At 34.8% G+C, this 16,486-nt stretch overlaps 1 protein-coding gene across 1 annotated transcript in view; it reads left to right on the top strand.

Annotated features, from left to right (window-relative positions):
- TENM4 (teneurin transmembrane protein 4) overlaps window positions 1-16,486 on the top strand; it is a 2,724,551-nt gene that overhangs the window by 877,972 nt on the left and 1,830,093 nt on the right. The window lies entirely within an intron of this gene.

A 16,486-nucleotide genomic window follows, 5' to 3' on the forward strand; every position in this document is an offset into this window, starting at 1 on the left:
CAGTTGAGAGGTAGAGACAGATGTTTATTTAAGATGGATGTCTCTTCCAATTAAGCTGAAAATGGGCTGTGAGTGTGCAAACCAGAAGCAGATATGGAGAGAAAACCATGGGCCCAGGAGTACATTTAGTGCATTTGTTCAAGTTACATACGTGTATATTCTAATTTATCACCCAACAGATGCCAGATTATGGCAAAGACAATGTTGCAAAGTTCTAAATGTCAGGTCCTTATCTCAATAAAGGATGTCTTTTTAGTAATTAATACTCTGAAAGAAGCAAAAAGGTTTCAATAATTCCATGGCTTGCCTTAGGATCATTAGTATGATGAAGTCTTTTACCTGTAAATGTACAAGGTGTCTTTTTTTTTTTTTTTTTTTTTTTTTTTTTTTTTTTTTTTAACTGAAGTAGATATAAAACTTTCCATGTCACTGAAGGTCAAGCTATTATTCTCTAAGGCCATGGAGACATTCTGTCAGGAATTGATATTCTTTCCCCATCCAAGCCCTCAATGCAGGGTCACACTGGAAATGTTTTAATCTTGGGAGATGAATCCAAAATAGTTATATATCGATGTCATTTTCTTCACATTAACCCATACGCTTAGGGCATAGTCTTCACCATAAGTCTTTATGGTAAAAATTCAGTGAAATGTATGTATCTGTTGCTGTTCAAAGCAGTTAGAAGAACTGCAGGTCGCAATGGCCATGGGTAGCTGAGACATGATTTCATGAGACAGAATTCATCCTCTCATTCTAGTGACTTTTAAAGTCAGTGGATAAGATGACTTTTACTCCTGGTTTTCACAATAGATGTGGATATTTTCTTGATTATTAGCCATTTTCCATTTTGCATCACATGATCTAATAAGCATAATGGGTATATTAGTAGAGGTATGAGTATACCTCATATGCCTTGTAATGACAGCAGAAGTTCCTTATGCCCCATAGATACATTCTTTCAGTAAAGCTCTACCTTGTTTGATAGGGAGGGTAATATAAAAGGGTAAAATACACACACACACACACACACACACACACACACTTTTATATTACCCTCCCTATCAATCATATATATATACATATATGTATATGTATATATGTAAATGTATATATATACATATATGTATATATATACCTATTATATATATAAATATAATATTCAACCTGTTGTATAGTTTTGTTTGTTTTTTTAATGAGAGTTTTGGTGGTCTTTAAGTCATGTTTCTAAAGTCATTTTGGTAAATGTTGGAGCTAGTAAAGGACATTGTGCCCAGGGCTCTTTCTAATTCATTCTGATTGATTGAATATTTATTTATTTTAATATTCATTTACTGTCTCAGTGATTTAAGGTATAAGGGAAGATAATAATTTTAAGAACTATGAATCAGCCAGGTATGTTATTATAAATGTAGCTGATGTTTTGGTCTGTTTTCCATTTGTTTGCCACTAGCACATAAAAATACAGTTTAGGTTTTGTTTTATAGTAATCTTATCCTATGAACTTGCTACAGTCGCTGATTATTTCTAATAGTTTTTTTTGTAGGGGCCACCGAGTTTTCATAAACATTATATTATGTGTAAATAGAAATAGTTTAACTTTCTCCATCTTTATGCATTTTCTTTTTCTTGCCTTTTTAAAATGGCTAGAACTTCCTGTATAATCTTGAATCATAGTTATAAGAGTAGGCATTCTGCTTGTTCTCAATCTTAGGAAGACAATATTTGCTATTTCACTCTTAGGTATGATGGCGAATGTAGAATTTTTTTTTTTAGAGTGGCCCTTTATTAGATGGACGAAGTGCCCTTCTATTTCTGATTGCTGAGTGCTTATATCATGAATGTGTTGTTGAATTTTTGTTATTTAGACATCTGTTGAAATGATCATAGCTTTTCCCTTTATTCTGTTATGATTGTGAATTGTCTTGATTGTTCTTTAACCTTTGAGCTCCTTTACCCATTTCTCATTTCTCCCACCCTCTAGCAACCACCAATCTGTTCTTTGTATCCATGAGATTTTTTTACTCTTATTTTTTTTAGATTCCACTTATATAAGAGAGATTGTACAGTGTTTATTCTTCTCTGTCTGACATATTTCACTTAGCATAATGCCCTTGAGGTCTACCCATGTTGTTGCCAATGGCACGATTTCATTCATTTTTATGGCTGAATAATATCCCATTTTATATATATATATATATATATATATATATATATATATATATATGTATATAAAATCATAATTTTTTCATCCATTCATTCTTCGATGGCCACTTAGCTTATTTCCATATCTTGGTTATTATAAATAGTGCTGTAATGAACACGGGGGTGTATATATCTAAAAATAAGTTTTACTTTTTTAGTACTTTTTTTTTTTTAATTTTCTAAATTTAAATAATTTTAAAAAGTGTCTGTGGTGGCCGGTTAGTTTGGTTGGAGGGTGGTGCTGATAACACCAAGCGGGTGGTGCTGGTTCCATGCAGGCATGGGCCACTGTGAGCTGTGACCCCCCCCAAAAAAAAAAAAAAAGTGTCACCCTATACTCAGTCGTACTGCTTAGAAGGGACCATTTTAACTCTATTAATTCCCTTATTATTTCCTATGGTCATTAATTCTATACTAACACATTAAATAACTATATGGCTAATGCTTGAGCTACAAATTTTAGATATTATTTATAGACCTATGCTATGAGAGAGGAGAACTTATCACACTTAAACTACCCCACCACCCAAGATTAAAGAGGTTCCCTGGTGGAACAAGATGGTATAGCTCTCGCAACTGGGTCTCTTAGCCCTACTTTATCACTTGCCCTGTTTGAATTCTTAATCCAGTCATTAATCCCTCTGATCTGCACTGTTCATAGCAATAAAATAAAGCTAACACTACACTAAGTTGTATTTCCCAGTACGTCAATTTTCTGAAACCCAAGGTGCTTGACATAGTGCTGAATCATGTATAATCTTCCCAAATCTGACTGCTCTCACTTCTATCTTTATCCACAAAATACTAAAGGGCTTACAAGTACCTTGATCTTCCTTTACTCTGGATTCCACTCTTGCAGTGCTCTGTTCTCTGATGATAAAGGCACCTCCTAGGTAGAAAACAAACCAGAGAGATTGTCTCTGTTCAGTACCTTCTTCCATTGTTTAACCCTTAGTTCTTTGATGGGCATGGCAGTGATTCTGTAGAATTCTCATGATGCCTAGCAGTGTTCCTCTTGGGGGTTTAACTAATGTCAGTGAAAGTACTTTTTCAACTGAAGTTTCCCACCATAGGCAAGCAATGATGGAGCTATTGGTATTGTTTTTACTATTATTGTTTGGTCCGGAATTTCTCTGCATCTGTCTTAAAATTGTAAGCTCACACTATAGCACAGGTACCAATCCTCATACTTTCTTGAGGGGCAGGACATGGATTCAGTAGTACATTGAAGCCAATCCATGTCAACTTCAAATTTTCTACCCCAGGTTAAAATTATGTATTATATTTTTTCTGACTCCTTTGGAGACTCAATTGCTTAATGTGTCTCTATTTTCTCGTATCATTATGAGGAAATACAGAGGATTTGATAACATCTTCAATAAGTCAGTTTGGGCTGTTGTATATCATTTGATCTTCCCTTAGAAATGAGTTGATTTCCTGGGGGAAAATACATGAGGATTTGTCTGGTTTTCTTTTAAATGATTCAAAGGTTTATTCTAAATAAATCTCTCTGGAGAAAACTCCAGCTTGAAATTTTACCAACAATGTCTGGATTAGCTGTTATTTTCCTGAAAAAAATATCCACTTACAAATAATAAATGGAATACCACAGAATTTTGAAGAATGACTGGGGAATTCCTGTTGTTATTGCTCAGTTCTTATAATACTCAAATCTCTGGTTTCCTGTCTGTCATATTCTCAGTGGCAGCGCCAGTCGCTGCTACTTACAAATGACCTAAGCTCTTGGCAAAGCCCGTGGGTGCCTGCATTGCATTTGAGCTACTGTCAGATTTCTTCTACCAAGGCTTATGCTGCCAAAGCCCCCACTAGCATTAGATCTTGACCAAAACCTCAGAGAAATGATGCAACCTCCCTCCCATACAAGACATCTTATCAGGACTAACTACCTTGTTAAGCATTCTACCAAAGAAGACTGTTCTGCTTTCTTCCACAATTTCCATGGAGAAATATACACTTTTGGCTTAAAATTATGACAATAATCATTATCAATACCATTTTCATTATTAGCATATTTGCCAGGCACCATTCGTTATATGAATATGCACATTATCTCTGGTTCTCACAGTAATTATTATGCCCATCTACAGATGAAGAAATGAGACTCCCAGAGGTAATATAACTTGTTCAAGGTCACAAAATTAGTAACTGAAAAAACCAATCTTCGAGAGATCTATCTAGTCTCACATGCTGTCATTTTTCCATTAAGTCACACAGATTCTAAAAATATTTTTATTTCAGTTTGTTTAAGGAAACACTGGTACAGGACAGGGAACTTTTGGTGTCATTTGAGAATAAATTATATTTTAGAGAGATTTCGGAAAATATATCATTGTGGTTAGTCATTGTTTCTTGGCACACATGTGTATCCACGATGGTATTAGAAGCTGAGGATAGAATATTGAATCAGCTATGACTCTTGCCCTTAAGAATCTCGTACTTTAGTTGGGGTGGAGGTGGGGGTTTCACATGATCTCACCAAACTATTTGTGTTAATCAGGATAGGCTAACTGCTATTACAAATTACTCCTCAAATCCTAATGACTTAATGAAATAAAAGCTTAAGACATAAGCACAGTGCAGTGTGGGTACTAGATGGATGCACTCTAGTCTCTAATCAGTCCTTCAAGGGCCCAGGCTTTTTCCATCTTGTAGCTCCACCCTTATGTAGATCCCCAGACTCATCTTTGTTCAACCACTGAATGAAGATTTTGTACGGGAAGTCTATGTGAGTTAGTATAGGCTTAGAAGTGGTCAGTATTACTTCTGTTCACATTACATTGTTCAGAATAGTTATATGACCATATCTCATTGTCAGGTAGGCTGGAAAATGTAGTCTAGCTTGTGGCCAGGAAGGAGAGAACCTAAATATTGGAGAGCTCCAGTAATTTCTGCCGCATCCTTCTGTAGTCTATCACAGTGAGAATTAAAAGATGAATATTAGTTAACCAATACTAGAGGAAGTAAATTTTATTAGACAGAAGGAGCATTCATTCATTCATTTATTAAGCACACAATTTGAAGCGCTTACTATTTTCTAGGAATTTTTGTAGATACCAGGATTGTGTGACTAAACAAAACAAGATCACTGTTCCTATGGGATTTATATTATGGCAGAAGGGGATAATCAATAAACAAGAAAATATCCGTTGGAGAGACATGTTGTAAAAGAAATAAAGCAGAATGATGTGATAGAGTGTCTGAAGGGCTACTTTAGACGGATGGGTCAGGGAGTAACATGTGCAAAGATTAAGGTGCAGAGTAGATGAAAACACATAGCAGGTTCAAAGAAATAGATTGTGATTAGATTATGGTACATGGGACTTAGAGAAGGGTGATAGGAAATGTGATTGCATAGGTAGATTAGGACCAGATCTTAAAGGAGCTTATATGATAGGTGAAAGATTTGTTTGTTGGTTTGTATAATTTATTCTCTAGTCAATAAGAATCCATTGCTAGAGGGAGCCACACAATCATATTTTGTAAAACATTGACATTTTTAAAACAATTATATTGAAAGAGTTAAGATGAGAAGGAGGAAGGCCAAGTTTGTAAATGAGAAGTGCTAAAATGTTAAACAGAGGAAGAAATAGTGTGGACTTAGGAAGAGAGGGTGAATTTCAGATATATTTCTGGAATTTAATGAGCAGTGTGTGTAAACTAACAATCTGAGTGATGAAGGCTAAGATATCAACCACTTCTTAAATTCCTAGTTGGAGCAACTACTGCTCTTATGAACTAGATAGTCAATGTGTGGGGTTAGAGGGATGCTGGTGATGTGTGCAGCAGAGGAAATTAGAGTTGACAATTCACTTTTAACATTTCCTTATCTATTTTACATATAGGATGCAAATTCTTGAGAGCATTCCTGCCCCATTTCTATTTAGGAATTGTGTATAGAACTTTTCATACTCTTTCCATTCTACTGTGTCCTAGAGAAAGAGAAGGGACAGAAGTAATAGTACAATATTTACTGTTTGCTTTTTATACTTTGCACACAACCTCTCATTTTATTCTCATTATAAACTTTTTAAATTGGCAATGCATGATTCTTTATTTTAGAAATGGAGAAACCGAGGCCCAGAGAAAACCATGCCCTACATCCCACAGTAAGGGACTGAATTTGGACTTAACACAGGTCAGGTGGAAGGAGGGAGTGCTGTGATTTGCAGCCCCACATGCAAAGAGATCAAGCAGTTTGTTCAAGAGTGAAGAAAATATCAGTTTAAGAATCCAAAACTAATTTCCAGGCTCCCTGTGTCTATTCTCTATCCCTTCTATGACATTTCAAATACTCAGTGGAAACAAACCGATATATTAATGGAACCTGAGCTCACAGGTATTTAGTTTTCATTCTTCATTGTCATCATGGGAAACCAAATGCTGCAATGGTTGTTTTTTAGTGCTTACTTAAAAGGCATTAAATAGAAGCATAATTTATCTGTTTATAAGTGTTTCAAGGTAATATTGCTATTTTTCAAACATCTCAAATTGAGAATTTTACCTAGAGAGAAAGAAATGTAGTAATCTTGCAGGAAAGGAAAGTTTGACCCAGTAATTAATTTTAGTAGCAAATAAATTTTCCCAATCAAATTTGGGCCAACCTTAAAAATAATGAAGGTATCTAGTTAAATAAATAAGGAATGCAGTGGTTTGGGCTACCAAAAAGAGCACTGTAGTGAGAACTCTGATTCAGAACTATACAAATGGCTTTCCACTATTTTTTCCACTCATTTGTTTATTCATTCTCTCATTCCTTTGATGCACATTTATTAACTCAGCACTGTGGCCAGCCCTGGAGTAATAAAAGGGTGAAAGTCATGCATAGCCTAAAAATTTTCACAATTTGATGTGGGCTGTAATACCATCGAACTAAAGTCATTACTCCGTTCATTCATTTCTTTCTTAGTTCAACAAATGTTTAATGAGCTCTGGCTAGGTTCAGGTACTGTTCTAGGCACTTGGAATGCAGTGGTAACCAAGAAAAACAATATCTTGCCTTCACTGAGCAAATGTTTTTAATGGGAATGATAGACAATGAATAAATAAATAATCAATAGATACATAACTTAAAGTCAGAGAGTGGCAAATGATATTAAGAAAAAGAGTGGGCTGCTATTTTAGATAAAGTGGTGCTATTTTAGATAAAGTATTTGCCAACTTGACTTGGTCTTGGGGTGGCCAGATATTTGGTGAAGAGAAGAGAGGATGAATGCCATAGAACAAATGCAATGAAATGTTAAGTTGGGGAAACTGGTTTCACGGTTACGGAAGTTCTGTAAATTGTGCTTGCAAATTTTCTGTATGTTTGAATTTTTTCAGAATAAGTTATTAAAAATTTCTTTTTAATTGTGGTTCATTTGAATACTCAAGTCTTTGGAGTCAGAGAGAACTAAAGTCAATTGTCAATTATAGATGTGTGACCCTAGACAAGTCACTTAATTTCTTAGCGTGTTCATTTTTTTTTACCTGCCAATTAGAACACATTTCATGATTATTTTGTGATAATTCAATGTAATACTGGAGGTGCCAAAAAATGTATACAAGTGGAAACTTTGATCAATGTTGCTCAAGCAGTAGTTCGCTGTAATCAGAAGTATCTGGACGCTGATGGGAACCACTTTGAGCATCTCTTGTAATTGCAGAAATCAAACGTGACTTGTATTTACCCTTTGTTATTGGTATATGTTGAGTACTACAATTTTAATACAGTTTTCTTTTCTTAAAATGTGTATACATTTTTTGGCACTCTGTATATATAGATACCTGGCATATAGTCGATAGTCAATTAATAATGGTTGTCGTTAGCATGGAAAATAATATGTGCACATTACCAGAGGAATTTGCATTTTTTTCAGATAATATTGGCAGGTATCAACTAAAATATAAAGCAAACATTTCTAGAGTACAATTTCAGGCATTTGAATAGTGGCATAGGGAGAATATAGGGATGTGATTGTGACCAACCAGGATCTAGTAAATACTGCCTATGGTATAGGAACAGTGTTCAGAATCAGAGATTCATAGTCAAATAAAATACTCTTTTTTTTTTTTTTTCAAATAAAACACTCTTAATCCAAAAAAGGGAAAGAAAAAATAAAAAAAATGTTCCAGTCTAGTGAATAAGAGATAAGAAACAAGTTAATTATTCTACAGTGTGAAATAAAATATGACAGATATAAACACAAGGTGTTATGGAAACAAAATCAATGTCTACCTAATTCATTTGTGGATAATGGTGACAATATAAATGAATATGAATTTACCAGAAAAACAGAGAAATGTGCAGGAAATTTTACAGTCCAAAATTATGTCTTGTTATTTCTCTTGAGAGTAAAATTTATTTTCCCCGTATGCAGGGAACATGAGCTATATTATCTTTCTAAAATTTTTCTACTTGTCTTATTATCTCCATTAAAATAACCCTGTAGATATAAGCAATTCTATTTTCACCTAAAATATCAATTACAATGGAGGTCATTGTTTAAGAAGTGCCTAAAAGATCTGTTTTCCTAAACTAAAATCCTAGTATATTTCTTTTTTTCCTGGACATTACTTAAAACTGTTGACTCATTATTCATTCAGTAAGTATGTCGACTGCCCAATATGTCTCAGGCACTGTTCCAGACAGTAGAAGTAGAACAATTAACAAGACTAACAAAATGCACTTTCAAGAAGCTAAGAACTTTGCAGGGGTTGGGAATGAGATTATGTAGGCAATAAAGTAAATAAACGGATAAGATTTCAGATAGTGATGAAAGCCAGGATTAAAATAAAACATGGTGGCATGATATGGAATGTCTGAGTACCATATCCAAGGTAGCCCTGGAAGACCACTGTAATAAAGTGAGACCTGACTGACAAGTAGGGGAAGCAATGTGGACATCAGTGGGGTAAGTTATTTGAGCATAAGTGATAGCAAGGACAAAAGCCATAAAGAAGAAAGATTTAGGACTATCCAAGAAAAAGAGGAAGGGAGAATAGGGCCAATAAGGATGAAGTATAGCAAGGAATGGGGAAATACTCAAGGGTTGTTATTAAGTGATAATGATGCTTGGAATTAGGATGGTAGCACTGGAGATAGCAAACAGTAGATATATTAGGAATTAATTTTGGAGGTTCTCAATTCAAAGTGTATTATCCTAATTTTGACACATACCTGTTATGCACTGTGATTTCCACTTACGCCAAGTAACTTACCAATCCTCACAATGCCCTTATGCTTTTCACAACTCATTTATTTCTAGTCTATGGTTCCCTGCTTCCAGATCTTTCTCTGGGATACTTCTACTCTTTAATTAAGTCACAAATTATAGGATATCTTGATTGTGAAGTCATTTCCAAGCCACTTCTTTCTCCCTAATCAGAATGAATCACATTTTTTTCTCTTTTGTCTTTTTTTATGACAATCTGAATATTGTATTACTTAAGTCTTACACTTTAATCTCTCCCCTGCTAGACTAAACTTCTTGAGGGAAAAAGCATCTGCTACATCTTTGCAACCTAGCACTTTGCATACAGTTGGACACAAGAATTGTACATTGAATTAAATTAGGTGTTCATAAGAAGGAATGACGTAGCTGAGGATCACCTGACTCTTCCACTTCATTTCTTCATGTACCACTCTATTCTCAATCCTTTATCTCTTGGCTTTTTCAAATACGGCTTTTCTAAATCTACTCTTTATAATATCATTAGTGATCTCGTAATACACATGTTGTAATAGTTTTCTGTTGATGATTTAACAAATTACTGCAAATTTAGTAGCTTAAAACAACACAAATGTATTATCTTACACTTCTGATGGTCCAAAGTTCACAAGTCTCACTGAGCTAAAATCAAGGAGTTGGCAGGATTGGTTCCTGTGCAGCCTCTAGGGGAGAATCTTTCCTTGCCTTTTCCAGCTTCTAGAAGCTGCCTGCATCCTTGACTCGTGGCTCCACATAAATTCACCTCCCCTCTCTTTGTTTCCCTTGTTACATTGCAGCCTTCTCTGATTTTGACCCTCTTGTCTCTGTGGTCTTAAGTGCAAGAATGTAAACTTTAAATCTGCCATTTCTTGGTTGGGTAATAAGTCGTTTAAAATATCTAGGCTTCAGATTCCTTGGATGTCAAGTAGAAACAATAATAACTGCTTTGCCAGGTAATTGTGAAAACTAAATTAAGGGGAAAAATACATATTTAGGTACAATATGAAATTTAAATTGAAAGAGACTTATTATATTCACAAGTACAAAAAGAGAGAGCTATGGCAAGTCTTGCAAGAGACCATGTGGGAGGAGAGCCAAGGGAGCAGCTTAATTCAGCAGGAGGGGACCTGAGACAGAATGAGGACCCTTAGGCAAGTGCTTATCGGGGATCAGGATGAATGACACAAACAATAGGTGTGAGGGGATTTTATTGCTGAGTTTGAATGTCACTAGGTCACAGTCAGGGGAGGGCAAGTAGGGGTGCTCAGAGATTGTTTATGGGGATGTTAAGGCATCAAGAAAATATAAAGTTTCAAAAACTTACAATTTGCACCATCTGTTAGACCTGAGAGAGCCTCAGGAAAGTTAAGTATTAGGGCTTCATTTTGCCTGATCTTCTTGAGCAGCCCAGTTAATGTGACTGTACCCTGGGTTAGGGAGGGGGGGACAAGAACTGACCTTGTCTGGATTCTACATATAGATCCCTAAGGTAAAACCTTTGTCTGTCCTTGGTATTCTACCTGCCCAGGTAAAGTCCCAAAGAAGGGAAATGTAAGATACACACGTAAGACTGTCTGGTTTCCCACACCAAGGCTGGAATTTTTCTCACTAACTGGGCAATGTGTGGACTTACATTTTAATTCCCCTATGCCATATTCTCGTTCTAACATTAAAGCAGCAATATGTGCAACTTTGCTATCATAAGCCAAAATGAAATATTTTCCATAATAATTCATAGTCTGAATTTCCAGCATAATTTAATGGTTTTGCTTTGGATATATTAAGGGAATTTAGAAAAAAGAGAAAAAAACGCTCTCAAGATGGCCCCTTCCTTGTCAAAGCTATTTCGTATGTCAGCAAAGAATGTTTTCTCTTTCTTCCCTTTTATTTTTTTTCTGTTAAAACATAAAACAAAAGTAAAAACAAAACTAAAACCAAAATAAAACAAACAGAAAAATTTCCCATAAGCTTTAACACAATAGTAAATTTAAAATGTTGCTGTTTTAGAAAGATCGACCATGTTGAACTATATTTCTTTTTGCCACTCTTTTGGTTATATTGTCAAGGTGGTAAAAGAGAAGACCCTGGATCCCTATGAAGTTATCTAAATTATAATATCAGTGTAAGCAACCTGAAAATATTTGGGAGAAAAATGTCCAAAAATACAATTTTGTGGATATCTATAAAAAATTCAAATTTTCCCAAATATGAAACATTTTTTTTAAGCAACTGTATCTATAGACCAGCATTTTTATAGACTAAGTTTCTGAAATGTCCTTGTTTTACAATGGAATTAAAAAGTGGGTCAGCATGAAGTAAATCCAGTTGTATCGTTGTATCATTGTTCTCTCTCTCTCTCTGTCTCTCTCTCTCTCTCTGTCTCTCTCTCTCTGTCTCTCTCTCTCTGTCTCTCTCTCTCTCTGTCTCTCTCTCTCTCTGTCTCTCTCTCTCTCTCTCTCTCTCTCTCTCTCTCTCTCTCTCTCTCTTTTCCTTTCAGATCCCCACAGTACAGGGGAAAATTAACAAAACCTGACTTTGAGATATTCCTTAAACATCATGTTTTTAGGCTTAGAATAAACATTACACAGAAGTGCAAAAGTGTTTCCTCTTGATCATTCCCTTATCCTCAAAGGCAGCCTGGGAATTATCAGAAGTGTGAAAAGTTCATGCTTATGAAAGAACATTTGTGACAATTACTGAGGAATGATTTTTCCAGAGATTAAAACAAAATGGTTTTTCTTCCCCCATTCTCCTCCAAATGACAATCATATGTGACAGTTATCCATGTCAAAAAATATTTTTTCACCAGAAAGAAAACTGGTAAAGAAGGTCTATCAGTACCACTTTGTTCTCTATTTACAGTTATGAGAGAAAAATGATTTATGATTACTATAATTAATCTCTCCTTAGGAGAGCTATACTAATTACATAATTTTAAGCCTTTTTTTTTTTTTTTTTCCTTTTTACAAGCTCTTAGTTAATCTAATTGAAGTGTATTTAGCAATTTTGTACCCAGTTACTTTTCAGACCTCTGTGTGGGTCACAGATTGAATGGTCTAGGATCACTGAATGCCTCAATTTCTGTTCATCATATATGTAAAGCTCCTGCGCCTACATAATCACAATCGTGATATAAAACATTTCCCTCAATAGACCGGGTCTTCATAGATGTTTTGAGGGGATCTATAGGAAATGAGTTTTGGGCAAAATGTTCTGGAATCTGTTGTTACACCATAATGGTACTGAACCTTAGGGGTCAGCCTGGGATGCATTAGCTGAGTTAATATTACCAGTAACCTATCCCTTTCATTTTATTTTGTGTCACATTGATAGCTCTGGGTTTCTCTATTGTTTTTTGAGGGGTTTTTTTTCTTTTTCTTCTTTACTACAAAAAGCTAATGGCCTTGGAGATAATAGGATATGGTTTGAATTTAGTATTTCCTTGAAATAAAATTTCTGTGTGTTTGCTTTCAAGAATACAAAATAGTACCACTTTCCTAAGATAGTTATATTTAGGCAGTATCAGAGCAATCATGTTTTGAAATTTAGAATTTTCCACATAATTGATAATATTAGAGTAGGAAATATAATTCCATTCCCCCCATACATCTCCAAAGATAAGAAATAAACTTTATTGAAAAAGTTAAATTCATGTTTTTAAGTCCCTTACCTAATAGTTAAATAATTTTATATTCTCAGAACACATTTGTCATTCTACTGAATCTTCCTAACTGTGAAGTGGGTACTGTTATTTTTTTTTTCTTTAAATGCGAGGAAACAGGAGCAGAGAAGTAAGTCTTGACAGGAGCCATCAGATATTAAGTGGACGAAGCATTGCAAATGACATTTTCTTTGTCTCTACAATTTTCAAGTTTGTCCCTTTAATCTTGCTAAGATCTACATGAAGTTGGCATTATTCCACATTTGCAGATTAGAAAATTAGGTATAAAGAGATTAAGTTAAATGCCAGCAAAGAGCAGAAGCAATGCATGTAACCTTTTTTCCAACAAGTGACCATAACCTTCTTTAAAGTGTACCTGAAAGAAAATGTCTCATGTGTGTTTTAACTGACACATACATACATACATACATACATATGATATGAAAAATTTCAAAGAACGCTGTCTCATGCAGAGGCCCAGGATTGTATCTAATTTAATGAATGGTTAAAAGAAAATGAGGAGGGGGAGAAAAGCTTGGATTATCACAACTAAATTAATTGTTTAGTTTGCTCAAAGGAAAACAACAAAAAACAAGAGTTAGGTCTATCTCTAGGTCCAACTGTTGTGAAATCAAACAGTAACAGCCAAAGTGAGGTTGATTCCTCATGTTGTTTAAAATAAATTACTATGTCACCTTGACTGAATCATTTGCGAATAGCAAAATCACATGCTTGTGAATATTCATTCATATGAATTCAATGTTGAGAACTATTATCCTTCCATAATATTCATCTAACAAATAATGAGAAAATCAGCAAGTATTTGTTTTTCTGGCTTTTACATTACCTTTGTCTCTTTTCATTTGCATTGGCTCATGACCTTGTAGATCCCACCAAATGAATGGATTGAGATGTTAATGCGGTGTTTATTTGAGATTGGGAAAATTGGTGGGATCTGGACCAGTGGGTATTTTATGTTTCTCTATCATCACATAACAAGAGCTTTATATACACAGCAGTGATTTCTCACATTTCTCTTATACACAAAAGTTACTTCTAACATTTGTTTTATAAGAATGAACACACAATGGGATTTATAGATGATGTAATACAGAATTGTACACCTGAAATCTATGTAATTTTACTAACAATTGTCACCCCAATAAATTTAATAAAAAAATAATAATAAAAATAAATTAAAAAAAGAAAAAAAAATATTTAGTGCAGATTTCATTGTGAATAGTGATTTTTGACATTCACGTTAGAAAGGGTAAACCGACATTTAGCATGTATATATATAAAGAAATTCAAAATAATAGTAAGGAAATGGGTTAATAACTGGAAAAGAATTCTAAAACTTGTGAAAAAATATTCCTATACATATGTGTTAACGGTTATTTAAAGCACAGAACTTGGAAAACTAATGATTCAATTCAATTTCACTTAAATTAAGTTCCCAAAATAGGTAATGCTTTATTATAGATATTAGTGGAGTGCTCTGTGGAAAGGGATAGAGAAGGAAGAACTCACATGAGAAAGACATGGTACTAAATCTCTAGTCATTTATAATCTACTGGGGCAACAATAACACTCTACAAAATAATGCAAACATATATATCACTTAACCTTTCAAAATTACTTTCTCATTTGTCATGTCATATTGTCCTCTCAATAGCCCCCAGTAAATAGGCAAGGAACTTGCTATCCCTCTGCCCCCAATTTACATTTGAAAAGGATGGGGCAATAATGAAAGAATTTAAATGGCTCGCTTAAGTCACTCAGTAGAACCACAGATGGAATAAGGACTTCCATTTACTCTCCTCATTCCAGAAGTTATAGAATGGTGTAGAGGAATTTAGCACATTTGGACTGTTCAGTCTCAGACCCTCCTTTCTGTCTGATAATAGAAATCTCTCGCATGTCCTTTATTGTCTCTCCCATAATGTAGGATCTTCAGAGAACCGTGAGTAGAACTGGGTCAGAGTAGTAATAACTTTCCCTGATTGGTAAAAAGAGAAAGCTTGATTATTAACCAAGTCAATACCATCAGGGTTATGAGTTTGCAGTGCATCTTACAATGGAAGAAGCTCCTCAGTTGAGAAGTCAGCTAAGGACATACATGACAAATGGTATAGTGGGTTGAATAGCATCACCAAAATTAATGTCCACTGGAATCTCAAAATGGGGCCTTATTTGGAAATAGGATTTTTACAGATGTAATTAATTAATATGAGGTCATTTTGGATGGGGATGAGTCTTAAATCAAATGACTGGTATCCTTATAAGAAGAGAAGACATACAGAGACACAGGATAAAGGTTATATGAAGGTAGAGACAGAGATAGAAGCGAACCAAGTATAAGACAAAAGAACGCATAGAATTGCTGGGAACCACCAGAAACTAGAAAGAGGCAAGAAGAAATTCTTCCCGAGAACTTTCAGAGGGAGCATGGTCCTCCTTGATTTCAGATGTCTAGTCTCCAGAACTGTGAGAGAATAAATTTCTGTTGCTTTAAACAACTCCATTTTTGGCATGTTGTTATGGGATCCTAGGAAACTAATATTCTTGGAGACCCAGAAGGAGGAAATGCACCAACGTCTTCCCCCTGAAATTAAGAAAGTATACTTACCTCAGGGAAAATGTTGGGGGAAGCAGTAGGAGAAGCAGTGGTTGGTGTGTGTGTGGGGGGAGGGGGGTCAAGGAGATACATTTTATTTATCAGGTGACTGTAATATTCCACGCAATGTTTCGTTCAGTTTACACATGTTTTCTCTATTGATTCCCATCGCTATCCTGTGATATGACACCATTTTTTTTTTTAAATTGAGGCTTAGCTAATCTAGGTGTCTAGTTCAAAGTCATAAAATAATAAATGACAAAAATCAAGAACCAAATCTATGCTTTCTAATTCCTAAGTAGGTGTTCTGTTTTCGTAAGCCTGTAATTAAATAGTTCTCCAAGAATATAGTAAATATTTCTTCCCTTGAGATTTTTAAAACTAGTCAGGACACATTAATAGGGACTCTCAGGAGAAACAGTCCTCTCTGGGCAAAGAGATGAAATGAGATATCCTAATAGGTCTTTTCCAAGTCTAATTACTGTCTGTGTAAGGCACCAACCAATTTCAAGTTCATTATCATCTTATTCTAAAAGTTAACTGAAAAACAAGATTGATTGACATTTTGGAGGTATTCAACATTTATATGCAGGAATTTAGGAGACTTCAAACACTCAAAAAAGCTTTTCTTAAGATAGCATATACTGTTTTTATTCTTACAGTGAAATACTCTGCACAAAAACATATGCTTTCTAAAATTCCATACCGCTGCTCTTCCCAAGCTGATGAGCTTGGTGTACACAGGACCATGCAGACAATTTCACCTGGAGGAGGAAAGAAATGTGCTTCTTACCTAAG

Source organism: Rhinolophus sinicus, chromosome 14 (assembly GCF_057876585.1).
Source record: "Rhinolophus sinicus isolate RSI-liver-muscle chromosome 14, RSI-T2T, whole genome shotgun sequence".
In the NCBI taxonomy this organism is placed as follows: domain Eukaryota; kingdom Metazoa; phylum Chordata; class Mammalia; order Chiroptera; family Rhinolophidae; genus Rhinolophus; species Rhinolophus sinicus.